Raw genomic sequence first — 17645 nt, 5'->3', positions numbered from 1 at the left:
TGCCATGTCCAGTACTCATTTCTTGACCTTCTTCTCTTTCTTTCCTTAAATATACCCTTTCTCCTCATCAGTGATTCTCAAGTGTAGTCCTGGGACCAGCAGTCATAGCATAATGGTGGGGAAGGCTGTGCATATATAGGGGCAAGGAATATATGAGAAATCTCTATACTTTCCTTTCAATTTTACTGTGAACCTAAAACTGCTCAAAAAATTTGTCTACTAAAAAGCAAAAAACAAAAAATAAAAAAATTGGTTCTTAACCACAGATGGTTTGAGAGAAACTGCTCTGTTTTCATTATTTGTCAGCCCCAAACTCTACTAGCTCCTCTGACCATATGAAACATCATGGTAACTCCTGGTAGGAGTCAAGAAAAATGAGGTATGCCACAAAGCTTCTTGTAAAAATCGACAGTAAAGTTCAAATATTTTAGCAATATATAAGGTAAAAGCCATCATAAAACCACACCCAGAAACAGTAAAAATCACCAATATAATAACTATTGCTTCACTTTGTTTACCTTTGTGGAATAGTACTACCTATACTCACTTGTAACTTTCCTTTTTCATTTATTTTATCTTGCACATTTTCCCCATGCAAATAAGAAAAACAATAACTGAAACTGATCAACATTTATCGAGTGTCTACTATGTGCCAGAGAATGTTCTAAAAATTTCACAATGTATTACTCATTTGCTTCTCATGAAACTCTATGAAGTAGATACTATTATTATGCTCATTATACAGATGAGAAAACTGAGGCACAGTGCTATTAAAATAGTCTGCTCAAGTTCACATAGCTGTTAAGTAGCAGATCCCAAAAATCTAAATAAGTATAGTTCTACTTTATTCTTTTTAATGGCTACTTAGCATTCCTATTTTTTAATTTAATGATTTCCATTTTAATAGATATTTGGATGATTTTGCTTTACTATTATAGATAACGCTGCAGCATCCTGTACATATCACTTTATTCACTTTTATCAGTGTTTCTGTACAATAAATTCCTACATGTGGAATGCGAGATCCAAGGGTTTATACATTTCAATTAAATGGATATTGGTAAATTGTTCTCCAAAATGCTAGTATCAATTAACACTCATACCAGCCATGTTTTAGAGTTCTCAACTATTTATCCTTTATATGCATCTTATGTTATCATTTGAGAATTCTTTTTCACTCTTAAGACCAAAAAATCTTATTATTGTTATAGAAATCTTAAAGCTACATTATAAACATGTGATATTTCTGGAGACAATTGTACATGGCATCTGGGCTTATGAATCAAATTCCTCTTTCTTACTTGCCCTTCTGCTCCATCTGGAGAAAGAAGGAACGGATGCCCTGAGATCTCTCTGAGAAGCCCTGGCACTAACTACAATCCACAAAGGTTGGCCAAAACTGGTCCAGCTTTTGGAAGGTACTAATTCAATTGTCATCCAACTAGCTGCAGTCAACACCTGTCAGTCACTCACAGGGCATGAGGCTCTGGCTTGATCATTTTGCTAAGTGCTGCACAGAAAAAAATCAGACAAGACCACATCGGCCAAGCAGTATTCATTGCTTTTCCTCTTTGCTGTCCTCCACCTTAAGCTCACCAAATAATTCATTTGCATGACATTTCTTCACTTGAGCTGCTATTTGCCCTTTAAATGGCATCACAGCATTTAAGGTCCTCTAGCTGTCTTCTTTCCCTTCTTCCTTTGGCTGACACTTTTCCTGGAAGTTTGTGAAAAGGCTTGACATTCACAAAGTCTGAAGTCTTCTGGTGATACCAAATGTAACAGGAATGGAAGCATGATTAGCACTGTGCGACATTATGTCTCTTTAGTACGGTTTGGCTCAGGTTATAGAACCTGGGCGGCTGTCACACAGACAGAGGCTGTGGCCATTTCCCTTCTATTTATGATCATCCTGTTTCATTACTTTGTGCTTTCACTCCATCCTGGCCTAGCAGTCTGTAGCAGCAGGCTTGAGAGATAAGGCCTTCTGGTAATAAATAAAGTGGAAGGTTAAAACCACAAGAAAGGGAATGTGGGAAATTGTGATGACAAGGCCATATGTTTAGCCTTGGATATGTGCTCTAAGAGGAGCTGGGAGCCTTTTTACCCTCTTTTAAGAGGACTTCACATTTATACTCTGTCTATCATCCAAACATTCATAAAAGCCTATGCTTCCCAGCCGGGAACAGAGACTATTTGACAGCACCCATTTCTTGTTCTAGAGAGTTAGTACAAACAGCGGCCACGGTGCAAGTGGCTTCCACTCAAGATACAATTCTATAGAATTCTTAATTTTCCTGAGAAAAGGTAGTAGAAAAACATCAGTTTACTGATGATTAGCCACAAAGAGGATGACCCTTTCTATTCACCTTAGATCCCTAAATGTGTAGATAACCAAGTTATGCAACGGGATGGTACACAAAGAGGTAGAGGGTAAATTCAAATATATTTAGTTAATTGAACAATATGATCACTTGATAAATAAACCAGGGGTGGGGAGAAATCCTTGCTAGTATCCGTCATGTTATCCTTGATACCCACTGGCTTGCATCACAACTGCGGGGGAAACAATAATTCCCATAACATACGGCATCTCATTTTACTTTTCATTCAAGTCAGTTTTATTCAACTTGAAATATGGATCTGAAGTCCATTGTTAAGGATGTGTACCCAATAATTGTTTGGGAAACCAGAGAATAATGAGAGAAATTGTCAATCTCTTTCCTATGCACAGAGAAAAATATTTTCAGTACAGATTTAGTAATATTGAGTATTTTTACCTGTATAGCTCAATTTTTTTTTTCCCTTGACCACCTCAATACACTGTTCTTTGCTTGATCAAGAAAGAAACAAATCAAGGTAGGACAAAAAGCTACAAATGAAAGGAGCGGCCTGGGAAGCACAAGATATACTTATTTACTAAAGCACGAAGGCTCCCCCTTGTGATGTACTGTGGACAGCTGAGGCAGCCAGCTAGGAGGCAGCAAGACTAGTGTTGGATGTCAGATATGCATTTGAAGTACTAGTCACTATATCTTACTGTTGGTTTTTAATTGATTCAAGTTCCCTTTAACATGTGTGAGTAACTATAGAACCCAGTAGCCTAGATAAAAATCATTAAAAAATAGCTGCAAGCATTTTATAGAAACCACAATAAATTCCAAGTGGATTAAAGATTTAAATATAATAAAGTACCTAGTGAAATTTTGATGACTAATTTCGTGATCGTTAACTGGGGAAGAACTTTCTAAATAGAACATCAAAGTCACAAGCTGTAAAAGAAGCTGCTAGATTTGATACATACAATTTCTAACCATCATCTAAATTAAATTTCTTAAATTAAATTAAAAGAAAGCTAAGAAAAAAATGTTTGCAATATATACAACAGACTGGTATTTAATACACTTACGAAGAAAATGAGCTCTTACAACATTTTTAAGAAAGAAACAAATACCCCATTGTGATTGATAAACACACTAAGATATATCCAATTTCACTAGTAATAAAAAATAAAAGACCAGTGAGATAGCTTTTTTTTTAAATTTACCTTCCATCTTGTCCCGCATTTAAAAGAATAATACTCAATGCTGAGTTTTCAGAAATAGACACTTTAATACTAATCTAATATATAATACACACACACATACACTTTCTGGGTGGTAATACGGTACTATATATAAAAAGCTGATATGTGCATATTCTTTTAACCAGTAATGCAATCTATAAATTTAGCAAACAGATATTCTTGCTTGAATTAGCAATGAATAAGCAAAGTACTGCCTATTATAGTAAGGTATTACAAACAATATTAAATGCTCGTTGTTGCAGATTTGGTAAATAAGTTGATCATTTTTTACAAAAGAATACTATAAAGCTGTTAATAATGATGATAAAATCATGCTGTTTGAGCCTATTAAATGTCCAGGATAAAACTATTAAATTAGAAAGGTGAATATTTGCATAGTCCTATTTTCCATAACCATATTTTTAAACAAACTTCAAATTTCCTGGTAGTTCATGGTTTAATGTCAAGAATGGTTATCTTGGTGGGAGGGAGATTGTAGAGGGAGAGTGGATGATGTGATTTCCACTTTTTCATGATAGGCTCCTCTGTTTTCTGAGTTTTATACAATAGACAAACATATCTTTTATAATAAAAAGTATTTTTCTTTAAAAATATACAGTAATGAAATCCTCATTTTAGACTTTTTTCTCCATCATAACTGTTTTTTAAAGAATTTGGATAATGAAAAAGCTAAACACATAAGTTGTAGATCTTCAATCTATGTTGACTATTCTCAATTCTGAAGGAAGTTTACTCTAGCAGTTGGTTCTGAATATAGAAAACCATAACTAAACTAAAACTCTTGGAGTGGAGTAGATCTCTGTAATTATTTCCTCCAAATGTTCTGTTTTACAGATTTAAAACAATTTAATTAGGAAGAAGAAATGCTTTTCCCAGTTCAGAGCAATGGGCAGCCAGCCAGAATGAAAATTCAGGTATTGTCACTCCTCATCAATTTCTTGTTTTACTCCAAACCTGACTTTTGTGACTTTCATTGCAAATGAATACAGAAACAGAATGTAAGATAGTTCTCACAACATGCTAGTGTTATCTTAAACAATGACATAAATAACAATACTGGCTGCAGGAATATTGCCTTTCTGGGAAGAACATCCAAACCACCCATGATTCAAACGTTCCATTGGTCACAAGGATCACAACAATGATGATGGTAGTGGTGATGATGATGATGGTGGTTGTGGTGGTACACTACCATGAACTATTGCAGTGTGCAAGCTCCTGTGTTAAATGCTTTATATGCATTATCTCATTTAATTTTTGCTACTTAGACAGAAATTTGTTATTTTCTGCATTTTTTGAGGAAGCTAAGGTTTAGAAGAGTGATATGTCCAGTATCTTAGAGTTGCTATGACATTCTGATGCCTCTTAGATATATTTAACTCCAAAATTTAAAAATAAAGGACTCTTCATTGCTACCTTAAATTGCCTCATAAAGATGGCCAAAGATTCAAGACACATCACATGTCTTCCTGATATTAGGTTATTAGGTTAGAACTAAGCACCATTCTCATAATGTCCAGCATATTATATTACCAGCCATGTTGCAATATATTTTTATGCCTCCTTTAAAAATGGTCTCATAAATAATGTGTTAATCAATAGTCAACCTTTACATTACACCTAGAAGCACTGATCCATCACATACTCATCAGAAGACAGTGTATCTTTCTGGTAAACTGTCTTCAGACAACTTAAGAGAAGGGAGTGAGAATAGCAATAAATTATTGCATAGCACATATTCAACTATGCTTGGACAGTGGTTTAAAATAGGTAATAGATGTAAATCTTTAGAAGATCTGACTTGACTAAATTTTGCTGTAAATCTCCTCTCTTCCTCATTCATTCTTCTTTTTGTCACATTCTTCTCACATGTTTCTTTATTACACTATTTTAATTTCCCTTTCGATCACTCTGTTTTTATTCATCTTCTCAGATCTTTAACTGTACTCTTATTATTTCTCCATCATTCGTATTGTAGGCCCCATGTACCATTTGCTCACCCAATCTTTCTCAAAAAGTACCCCTGGGAAGCAGCAAGGATGAGCAGTGAAGGAAAGCAAGAAGGGAGAACTTTACAGACATGCCAAATAGGCTGGAATTTAGGGACTTGACCCAGTGAATCAACTAGTTGCAGAAAGAAAGTGGAGAATATGAGGCAGACTCATCCCTCCTTTTCCCCGAGTTTAGATGTGACAAAGATTCTCTCCTTGACCAAACTCCTGCCAGGCTCCTCTGAGCCCTCTTCCTAACTAGCCCTCAACCTTGGCCTATGAAGATTTGAACAAATATTAACATAGTTTCTATTAGCTCAAGACCGTTTCCCTAAGATGATCTTAGCCCCGCCTTAAAGTGTCTGCCTGAGAAAAATCAAGGTTTCCGAAAGAATGTTTGTTCCAATCAACATCTGAAGATAGGGCCCCTGTGTCTCAGTCTCTCTGAGGGGGTATCAGCCTAACGTCAATAAGCACCAGTTAGCAAACCCACGTGGGTTTCATATAGACCAACTCCCCACTTCTGACTTCTTGTAATTGTTCACTCCTCTGAATCTACTGAGCCCTCACTCAATACCCTTCCTGTTCTCACATTTTCCCCTTAAAATGCCCAGTCACCTGTGTACAAATTGAAATTAAGTTGAGTTTACACTAGATTCTTTTCCTATTGCAATAGTGTATTACTGATTAAACTCTGTCCTTACCACTTTAACTATGTCTGGCTTTGGTTATCTTTGGCAGGTGGAGGCAGGACAGGTACAGGGATATTTGGCAAGAAGAAACCAGGAAGAACCTGGAAGAACTTCTAGATGTGGTGGACAAGCATCTCCTTCAGTTTTCTGAGAGCTCTTTTCCTTTAAGACACTCTTGTCCTAGAAAATATGATGAGTACAACTCAGAGGAGAGGAAATGCTGGGTGTCACTTGACTGGGGCTTGTTTTATGCTCAAGGGAAAAAGAAACAGAGGAGGTCCTCAGGTTTCCTTCAAGCCAATGCCAATCAATTCACCAGGATAAAAAGTGAGAAAGGAACTTTAGCTACTAAACAATAAATACTATCCACTTGCACTTAATCAGGGTTAACTCCCAGGAGAAAGTTCGAATACATGACAGCCCTGCATTAATGGTGAGAATATGGAACCAAGTAGGAATATGTGACTAGTGAGAGTGAGAAGTGGCTGTGAATCCAATACAGAGGGCAGGATGTGGGATTCCTGGGCCTGAGAGCAGGAAAGAAAGGATGATAAAGAAAGGATGATAGGAAAGTGTGATAAAGTATTCATAAGGATCAGGGTCTAGAGCCAGCTGATCTAGACTGAAACCCTCCCTCTAGCCCTGACTGCTTATGTGTTTCTGAGTGATCTTGGGCATTTTACTAACATTCTCTGAAATTCAATAATTTCCCTTATATAAAGGAGGTAATAATGCCTGTCTGGAAAAATAACACATAAACTATGTAAAGTGTTTAGCATAGAGCCTGACATCTAGAAGTATAATCAGTTACAGAGTGATATTTTTCTGCTATTCTGCAGCTAGGGTTGCCAGATTTAGCAAATAAAAATACAGGATGTCCCATTAAATTTCAATTTCAAATAAACAGTGTATAATTCTTTAGTATGACCTGTACAATATTTGCCCCTGATTTATCTGAAATTCAAATTTAACTGCACATCCTATATTTTATCTGGCAATCATACAAGCTGCATTCAAAGCTGGAGTTAAACAGGCCATGAGTATCTCACCTTTGTAAAGGACCTACAAGCAATTAAGGGCCAAATGTCCTCTCTAGGACTCTCCAAACTGGTTCTGCTCCTCCCAGTCATCTCTCACACCTGCTGTCCACTCCCATTCCCACCACAAAGAGTTAAGGAAACTGTTGGAGAGAGAGTTGTTGGAATAATGAATTATCAGCCTAGGGAGAGAGTTTTTAACCCCACTCCCATCTCCCTCCCTGGGTTGGATGAGTTGCTTATGTACCTGAGTCGCTGACATGCCCTCTGGACCTACAAGATAGGAAAGATGTTTCAATCTAAGAGCTCCTAAAATAATGGAATGAAGCTCTAAAGTATAGGCTGGTGAGAAGGATAAAGTGGAGTTAGATTCAGTTCATAAATAAGGACATCAATTAAATTGTGAGGCAATAAAGATCAGAAGTGTTAGACCTCAGGGAAAGGCTAGTTATAATGAGGTAGTAGAAGCTGGCTTCAGCCACTGGGTCTGCTGTTGTGTTTTGGAGATCCCAGGGACCTGGTGAGACAAAATGTCTTACTATTGGACTTAGATTTGGAAATCTGCCCCTCAGTTTAGTGTCTCTAAAGTGTAAGGTCATAGTTTGTTAAGAAAAAAAAGAGTTTGGGAAAACCATTTCAAGACTAGTGAATGAGAAGAGTCTTCTTTATATTTTTTAGGCTGAGATTCTTCGTGACAGCTAACAGCAGGACAGCCAACCACTAGCTTGAGATTGCTCGTGACAGCTGCAGACACTCCCTGCAGCATTTAAAACAAAGAATTGGGGTGTAGGAACCTCCACAGAAGTATCATAGCCTCCATGCTCATGTCACAAAATTCCTCCTTTCTTTTAACCCTTTAATTCTTGTTCAAATTGTTTTTTTTTTTACTTTAGTCCTATTTAGACTCACAAAACAGCTTAGTTCTCAGTTTATTACGTATTTTTCAGGAATAACACCAATATCAGGTGGCATTTGTCCCCCAGAAAAAGACTTGCTTTGTGAAATGAATGAAAAATCATGATCTTTCTTTTTACTGTTTGCATTATTTGATATGTATTCAGAACTAACAACATATACTTCAAAGCACTATATAATGTAAATAAACCCAGAATTGTGGTTTCACTGGTTAATGAAATAAGATTTTGCTGATCTTCTGAGGGAGTTTGTCAAGTGAAACTCAAAACTTAAAATACTAAATACTGCTGAAACTGTCTATTTAGTGTTGTTAAAGTTTTTTATTAAAAATGAAAAATCAATAACATACCCAAAGTCATTTTAAATTGCTGAACACAAAGAAGTTAACATAGCAAAAGAGGAGGAAAAACAAAAACTATTCTAATTACAGGATGCAGAAAAACTTGTGCCAGTGCTCAGATGCGTTCACTTGGGGCAGAAGCAAAGACCTGGCTCTTTGTAGTAAGTACACAGGGTATTGGAATAGTATATTAAGTTCCTGCCACATAAAGCATGTAAACAAACAAAACATCCTCAATCAGGTTCGCCAACACTGATGATCACATGCAGCAGATGTGGTAGACAGACTTCTAAGATATCCCCCAAGACTCCTGCCCCCTGGTATACAAGCCCTATATAACCCCGTCTCTTTAAGGATGAGCCAGGGTATAAATATGCTGAGATAGACACTCTCATGATTAGGTTATGTTCTGTAGCAGAGTCTGCTTTAAGAAAGGGAGATTTTCTTGGGCGGACCTGACCTAATAAGATAAACCCTTAAAAGTGACTAAGCTCTTCCTGGTGAAAGAGACGTGAGAAGGACTGAAGTGTAAGAGGGATTCCACTGCAAGAGAGATTTTTGTATTGCTGGTCGTGAAGGAAGAAGGTTACTGTGGCAATGAATACAGGTGTCCACGACTGCAAGGAACTGAATTCCACCAACATTTGAATGAATAAGGAAATGGATTCTTCCCCCGAACCTCCAGAAACACAGAAATGTAGCCTACCCAAACCTGATTTTCGTTTGTGAGACCCTGAGCAGAGAAGGACCCGATTCACCCTGCCTGGACTTCTGACCTATAGAACTGGAACAGAAAAATGCCTGCTGCTTTGAGACATGAGGTTTGTGTTACCTGTAACGCAGTGATAGAAAACCAGTAAAGAGAACAACAGATATCCTTAAAACAGATATCCTTCATTCTGGTTTGGCAGAATGAAGCTGATAGTTGAATTAACCTTACAAAACTTAAGGCAAAGAATATCCTACTAGTCATGAGTACATTACACAACTCAAATTGAGGTATATTCTACTAAATACCCGATCACTACTCCTCAAAATTGTCAAGATCATGAAAAACAAGGGAAAAAATCGTCACAGACCAGAGACCAAGGAGACATAGAACTAAATGTAATGTAGTATCCTGGATGGATCAAGTAAGAGAAGAAAAACTTTAGTGGAAGACTGAATAAAGTCTAGACTTTAGTTTTAAAATAATAACTAAATAAAATAATAGGACCTGAAAAGTATCATGGAAATATCTAATCTAAATGAACTCAATAGGAAGCAAGTGAAACTTAAATATATTTAATTTTATATATATTAACTGCTATTGTTTTAGTCATATACTAATTCGATAAAATATTATAAAAATTATTTATAGTCACTATTTTTAGTAAATGTAATATTTTAAATTTTAAAAAAGAAGCAAGTATAACATGCAAAAAATGTATAGCTCTGGCATACTGATCTTTTCTTTATGGTCTCAGTGGATCCCCAAGGTCAGCCCAGAGCAAAAATAAGACGTGTAATATCCTAAGGCTTTTTATTCCATTCCATTGCTATCACAGGTCAGGCAGTAGTCAGAAGATTAGAACATGTCATCCTTTAATCTGAGCTTCTGATACTTAAGAGATCACTGGAGAACCCACAAGTTTAAAGATTCTCTTCTAGAATGTTTAATGTACTTTTTAAAGGTGAACTCAAAGATTTACCAGCAGAGGGGATAGAGATCAGGCCCAGGTCCTGCAGCAGCCAGCATGACACGATTAACATCAATGCGGTACATTCCTTATACTGCTTTAATTATCAATGCTAATAGAAGAAGCACCCGGCAATAAATTCAGGATTTAGCTGGCAAAGGAAAGCTAGTTTTCATGTTTCATTTTTAAAGGCATTATAGTCCTACTTCACTTTAAGTGTCCTTGCATGTTCTTTTAGGCTAGGTCTTGCTATATTCTACAAAGCTCTTATTGAAGCAAAGAAAAGGAGAGAAGACCACAAGGTTTTTCTTCTTTTTTACTTCAATTATTTACTGTCAACACTCACAGTAATAGATTACAGACTATAGATATACTGCCCTTCTTTGCCTTAAAATGATGAAGATTTTATCTGATTTTTGAACTATTTGTCCACTTGAGAACATATATATGATGACATTGTTTTTACAATGCATTTTCAAATACAGTATCTCATATTTTTACTGAGAACTAGCTTCGAGAAGAGTTAGAGAGGACAGAAATCACTATTACCTCTATATAGATAAGGAAATTGAGGCTGGGACAGGTACACTGAGTTGATTACCAATAGATCTAAATGAGATATTTTGATCTCTGGTCCAACACTGTGTGTAAGTAAATGTGCCTTTAGCTTCTCTTTTTGCCTCTTTTTGCCACCCACTGCCATCTTCAGTAGGCACTCATATCATTGCTGAACTCTGGCTACTGAGGATCCCCAAATTCCAAATCTTTCTGCTACCATTTTGACTGCTTTGGACTCCTTACCACTCTTCTGTCTTTCCTAAAGAAGACTTAAAAATCCTGCTCAAGCTCTGTTCCCCTAGTGAAGCCTTCTTATTTGTCCCAGGTAAGGACACACTCATGGATAAGCAGAGTGCTATTAGGTCCTGGACTTCACACAAAGAACCTAAAGTTTAGACTTTGACATTATCTCTGGATGAGGCTGTGTGGACAGTCACAGAAAGAATCATCATAGAACTTTAAACTTGTATCCAGTTACTAATACACTTATATCTTTATAAATCCTATAACTGCCATTTGAATGATATACTGAATTGTAATTTTAAGTGTTAATTTGTTTAAAATAAACATTTGAAATTCACCACTATTGTTGAAACCCTGTTTCTACATGATTTCATTTTTTCTCTAAACATAGAGTTTCAACCTATGAAACGGCCATGGCTTATCTCAAAATTCTAGGAGGTCCCCTTTCTAGGGAGATTTACATCTCCATAAATAGAAAGATGAACAAACAATGGGTAAATGTACATTCAGAAATTTACTTACATCCTGTCCTAAGTGACTTACCACCTTTTAAAATAAAGAGCTGGAATTGTGCCTACAGGCTATCTTTGCTAGTAACTGCTTTAATAGATGCGTTGTTTTTAAAAGAAATTACGACAGAAAATGAGCAACAGACTTTGAGATGAAGCTGGTTGGTTAGTTCAGAGAACTAGCATTTCTCTAATTCAAATATGAATGAGTCAAGTATAACTTGTTTACAGAGAACAAGAAGAAAAAAAAAGTAGGGTTAAAAAAGTGAAGTTTAACAGAAGAGCAAGTTCAGTCTCTTAGCATTTAGAGCAATTCATACAACAGTTTTGCACACAGAATCATATCAATCCTTTTATTATCCATCTCAAACACCCCCCTCAGCCACTTCATTAAGCGTTCAGCAGCGTGCACCCTCTGTTCCTGCCAAGCCAGTTTCCTGGTGGCCCCCACTCTCTTCTCATCCATCTTATGCCTCTGTCCCTTTCACATTCTGTGAAAGCTCTCTTAAAGCTCTCTTTCACGCATGAACATTCTCTAGGAAGGAAAATCACTTTCCTGATTTCATCGTAACAAATACACAATTACACGTACAGTCACAGAAAAGCACCATGCAAGCCCCAAGACATGGTTAAACAACAACAAATACCAAAAAACCTTTTATAACTGTCTCCTGGAAATTGATGTGTTTTATTCAGAAAACTATCTTGTTTTCCACTCCTGCTTTCTGCCCTTTCATATCCATCACTGCTCTTCTTATTGGAAACTCCTTTCTCTGAAAATCAACTGCAACCATCACATGTTGAGATTTAATTTGCATTTATTATTACGAATATTTATTATTATATTATTATTATGAAAAAAAGAGGTACATTTCCATTCCCTCCCACTGTTTGTAACCGCAAACAACGTACTGCTTTTAATTCTGAGTAATTTGTTTTTCTCATTTTAATAAAGAAGTCATGCTAACTATCCTGATTTGAAGGTTTTTCCTTCTTGAGGAGCTACCACAATGAAAATTGGCACCAGTCCTCATGCCTAGAGGCAAAAATATTTACAAGTGCCTGGAATGAAATCCTACTGGCCCTACAAGAAATGAGTGTACTCTGCCTCATCACTGCCTCATCACCGCTCTCTGTCTCTTTCTATATTTTGTTTTCACCTGAATCTTTTTGTGCAGAAACACCACATATTTCATTTATGCAGATTTCATTGTTCCTTTAATCTAGGAAGCTGGCTGAGAAGGTTGAAGTCAGAAAAGGACAAGATGGCATAGTTACATGTGGCCAAAGGTAATGCCTACTGCGCAAGCCAAATAGAAATTTTTCTAATGATCTGAAAGCCTGATTTAGTAAGCCAAATTCTCCCTAGTGTCTGGACAGAGCTTGCGACAGCCCCTTGGAAGCAATAGGGAAATAATTCTCCTCTTCTCAGTGATGAGGAAATTAGTGCCCAGGAAGATTTACGTCTCAAGTAGGAATCTGTACCCTCAGCCTGGTTCCCTATCTTTTGGACTAACCTGCCACAAGCCAAGAATTCACCATTCTAAGACACAGTTTTAATATACAAAATATTTTAAATTACGCCCAAGTGTTTGTTGATTCGGGTCATTACCGCTCTGATTATTGTATTATATTTAGTGACAGTAGAGAACAGAAAAGATAGAAACCAAAATGTCGGCCAAACAAAAGAAGGACACGCAGTCACCGATTGTATGCCCATCTCATATTTAGACGCTCCAGAGCTGAGCAAAAAGCAAGTGTGTACCTTAGGCAAGAAGCAGTAGCAACAACACACATTTACAGATTATGAAAAGGGCAAAATGTTCAGTCTGTATTGTTCAGCACAAAGAATCCCCAGAAGCTTTGAAGACATGTCCTTTTAATGAGAAACAATAGTTTGCGGCCAGATGCTCCTCATCATTGTGAACACTTTAGCACCAGAAAGAGGCACAAAAGGGGGCTATGAATCCAGCACTTTGAAAATAAAGGCCTCTCTGGATAAGTGCACCTATTAATATAAATGGTTCTGAATAGATTCAGTTCCTGCTCCAAGTCTGTCAATTAACAGCAATAAAAATAATATACCATGCCAAGGAAAAATAAGATATCAAGCATATCTGGCGATACCTAATTTTCTGATAACTGTGATCAGATCTGCTGCATGAATATAAGAACCAAAAAAAAAAAAAAACCCCAAAAAACAAACAAACAAAAAAATCCTGAAAATACTGACATCTTTTAGCTTGGTTTTACACTAGAGACAAAATGGCTAATGTTATTCTGATTTGCAGTTGTTTTACTATTGAACAAAAGTAGTCTAAATATATTTCCGTGTAATAATAGAAATGAGAATAAGAGCTTCATAGCAAAGTTGCCACGAAAGAAACATGAGAAAATGAATGAACGATATCATACGCACAGATGTTGACTTGAAGAAAAAGTAGTTTAATTGATATTTGCTTATCTATGAAATTAAAGTCAAAATAACTATATTAAAGTATCATCAAATTACAATAGTTTCTAAGACTTTGGTGTCAGAACATGAGTTTAAATCTCAGCTCTAACACTTCCTAGCTGTACGACTTTGACGTTGCTATGTAACTTCTCTAAACCTGTTTTTCATCTGTGAAATGGGAATGGTAAAAAGGTCCACATCATGGAACTGTTGTGAGGATTAAAGAAATAATCTATATGCAGAATTATGACAGGTTCTGGCATTTAGGATGCCCTTAATATATGCTGACTTTTAATTAACATCTAAAATTTAAAGATATCTTAGGAAAATTTGAAAATTGTCATCTAGGAATTTTACAAGCACGTTTACATTTGAGAATTGTGATACATATTTTAAATATGTCCATAATATCAAAAAAAGAAATCAAATTCACTGTCTAAGCTCTTTTTCCACAGAGGTGCATTAATGCAAATTAGACAGAATGACTTTTCCCAGTTATAATTGGGCTGAAATGAGGTGGAAGGAACAGAAAGACAATTAACTTTTGCGTTTTTTTTTTTTCCCCTGTAATCTCCAGCAGTTCGGAGTAGGTTTTAGTGCCTGATGGTTGTAGACTATCAATGCTGCCAGGCGAAATTATTCAGAGACCTTCAAGGGGCTTTGTTTATCTCATTTTTCAATTAACCTCTGCGTTTTAACTTCATCATAATGCCTAGGCCAATTCATACCAAACAACAACAACAACAACAAAAAATCCCTGTTTGCTGTCATTATTTCTTTGCTTCACAAATCAAGTTTTATTTTTCCTTTTTAATGCATAAAGAAAATGCATGAAGAATGTACATTTCAGTTTGCAGAAGACCAGCATAGTGGCAAATGATTTAATATAAACTGAGTTTTGTATTAACCTTTCCCCCTTTTTTCCTTTTACTTGTTTCTTCTTGTGAGGTAACAGCAAAGTTTAGCACTGCTGAGAGCAAAGATCAAAATGTGCTTGAAGGCTCCAATTTATATTATCATCCTCATTTGAGATTCTGAGGTCTACATGGTTACATATAAGACAAGAGATCAGGCTCCATCTCCTCTTCCTTGTGAATCAAGGTCACTAGCCTTAAATCTAAATCTGTGTATTGCTTTCAAATGTAGGTTAATAGCACTAAAACACCTCCCCCTCATTTTATTAAGTCCATACCAAGGTATAAGTAGCTTTTAGATAAGAATTTTTTTACATCATTTAAAACACCACTGAGATTTTCATCCTTAAACTAATAAAGTTCATTCAGATAATTAAAATCCCCATTTTGAAAAGTGCCAAACGATGCAGAAAGTGCACACCATTTTCTAGTTTAGAAACTAAAAAAATACAAAATTTGGTATGTTTCTTATGTTTAAAAATCTTCAGAAGCCACAATAAATGTTAAACGAATAAGACTATAGTACCAGGTATTATGTAACCTACAGATACTTGATGTTCATATTGGGTTAGTGTAAGTTTAAAGTTAACCCAGCCAATTGCAAGCATTAAGAAAAAGACACAATCAAGAACACCAGCAATCAGGCAAAGGTGCTTTTGAATGGACTGCACATTTCAACATAAAAAAAAAAGTGTTAATGGAAATCTTTAAATAATGAGTCTGTTTAATAGAAAGCCGACAGAAGCTCTGCATATGAAGGAAGTGATATGAATGCCATCTGATGAGTAAAAATATGCATTTCTGAAGGTGACCAAGTAGGAGTGGCCAGGTAAGTGCCATTATTTCTTCTGAGAATAAATATTGGTGGGCCCAAGAAATTCCTTAGTTATTCACAAGGCTCCTGCCATTAACATTCATCTTTTTTCTTCAGATTGGGAAATTGAACTGCATGGAAAATTCCCCAAATGACTGAATTACAGGCCATTCATATTTCCTCTGAACCAAGTCATTAGGTGACATTAGAGTTCCCTATAAACCAGCCCTAAGCCCCAACCAGAATGAATCACATCTTCATACAAGATGTGCAATCTAAAGTCATTACAATGTTTTCCCTTTCAAGACACAAAACTGAGGTCAACATTTCAATATTCTAGCTTTGTCACCATACACACCATTAGAGTAAGAGCTGGTCTAACCTCACCAGTCTTTTCTTGTAAGAAAAAACCATCAGCAGTCAGTAACAGCTTCGGATCACTGTAAGCCTCACACAGATTTGAGCTAGATCTGTAATTTACCAAATAAAACTCTCTCTATCCTATTATTCATCCTTATGAACCAGGCAGAAAATAATTTGATATTTTATTCTTTGGAAGAAAAAGAGGTCATTGAAAAATCACCCTAAGTAAAAACTATATTTAATTTCAAGGAAAAAAAAGAACAACCAAAAATTAGAAATATAATTTTAACAAAGAAATACTGTGAAAATTCAAGTAAATTTTTTAAATACAAAATGTTGAAAACATAACGTTAATTTAGAAAAATGTTCTGTACTCAAAGGTAGTAAGCCTTTCAGATTCAACACTTCAAAAGGATCATGAATTGCAACAGCAATAGCCCCAAGGGAATTAATACAGCACTCTCTTTCATCTTTCTGGTGTTAACAATTTTTTTCTAACTTGCACAACCAAACTTTTAACTGGGGTATAGTCAGGAGGACCTGCCAAGTCTGTGAAAACTTGTCTGAGAATTTGATGCTGTCACAAAGTTTCCATTTTGTTCAAGACAGAGTGGCTGCCAAAGGATTATGAACTGTGCCCTCATCAACACTAGAGACCTCACTTTCCAGATCCTTGGATCCAGAGATATGGCCGACAGAGCATGATGAGGGTGAGGAAAACTGACTCAAGAATATTCTGGTTGACATCAGACACTTCAGCATGGGAAAAGCTATCACCTCCATCACTTGCAAAAGCAAAGCATAGGAAAGAATACACTAACACTATGCTATACTTTAGAAATGTAAAATATTAACTCTTGACATATCAATGTAATCTTTGGTTTTAAATGATGTATGGAAAGTTGGTCAGTCACAGAGAAATGTTTTATGCTTCCTGATATTGGTATATAGACATTTCAGCTATGCATATACAATGTTCAAATATATATAACATCAAGAGTTAAATAAATAGCTGAAAAACAAGTAGTGTTCTCTACTTTTTTCTTACAGAAAACATTTCATTTTGAACAAAGCCAAAACCTTAAATAAATACTTCATAATCCAAATAAAATATTCACTGATTTGTAAGGGAGCATTTTTATCGATTACTTAGCTTCTTCTAATTTTTTCTATATAAATGTTAATATTGAGTTTTCCAAAGATAGCATTTGTATTGATAAATATAATAGTTTATGTTAATATCCATTCAAAAATTTGTTTCACACTCCCTATGCAAGCATCCTCTTCAAAGTAAGTTTTACACTTCAATCACCCTCATAGGGCATTAGAGAAGGTAAAGACAGGGCTTGAGAATTAAAGGTGTGATACCACAACAAATTTTAATAGGAACTTCAAAACGATTATAGTATCACATCACCTTCTAAAACTTTCTCTTAACATATACTCATAATGATTTAGAAAATTCTAGACTATATAAGAATTATCAGAAAAAGAAAAGAGTAAATTCATCAGGCTTACCAGTATAAATAAGCAATGTAAATTCTTATAA

General features: G+C 35.8%; 1 long non-coding RNA gene across 1 annotated transcript; it reads left to right on the top strand.

Annotated features, from left to right (window-relative positions):
* The first annotated feature begins 12776 nt into the window (after window positions 1–12776).
* LOC140697573 (uncharacterized) lies at window positions 12777–16950 on the top strand. The gene is made up of 3 exons (XR_012074725.1): window positions 12777–12840; window positions 15651–15748; window positions 16706–16950. It is a non-coding gene; the product is annotated as an uncharacterized lncRNA (long non-coding RNA).
* Window positions 16951–17645: the final 695 nt, after the last annotated feature.

Source organism: Vicugna pacos, chromosome 7, assembly GCF_048564905.1.
Source record: "Vicugna pacos chromosome 7, VicPac4, whole genome shotgun sequence".
NCBI lineage: Eukaryota > Metazoa > Chordata > Mammalia > Artiodactyla > Camelidae > Vicugna > Vicugna pacos.
The sequence above is the reverse complement of the archived record's forward strand: the minus strand, read 5'-3'. Positions and strand labels throughout refer to the sequence as shown.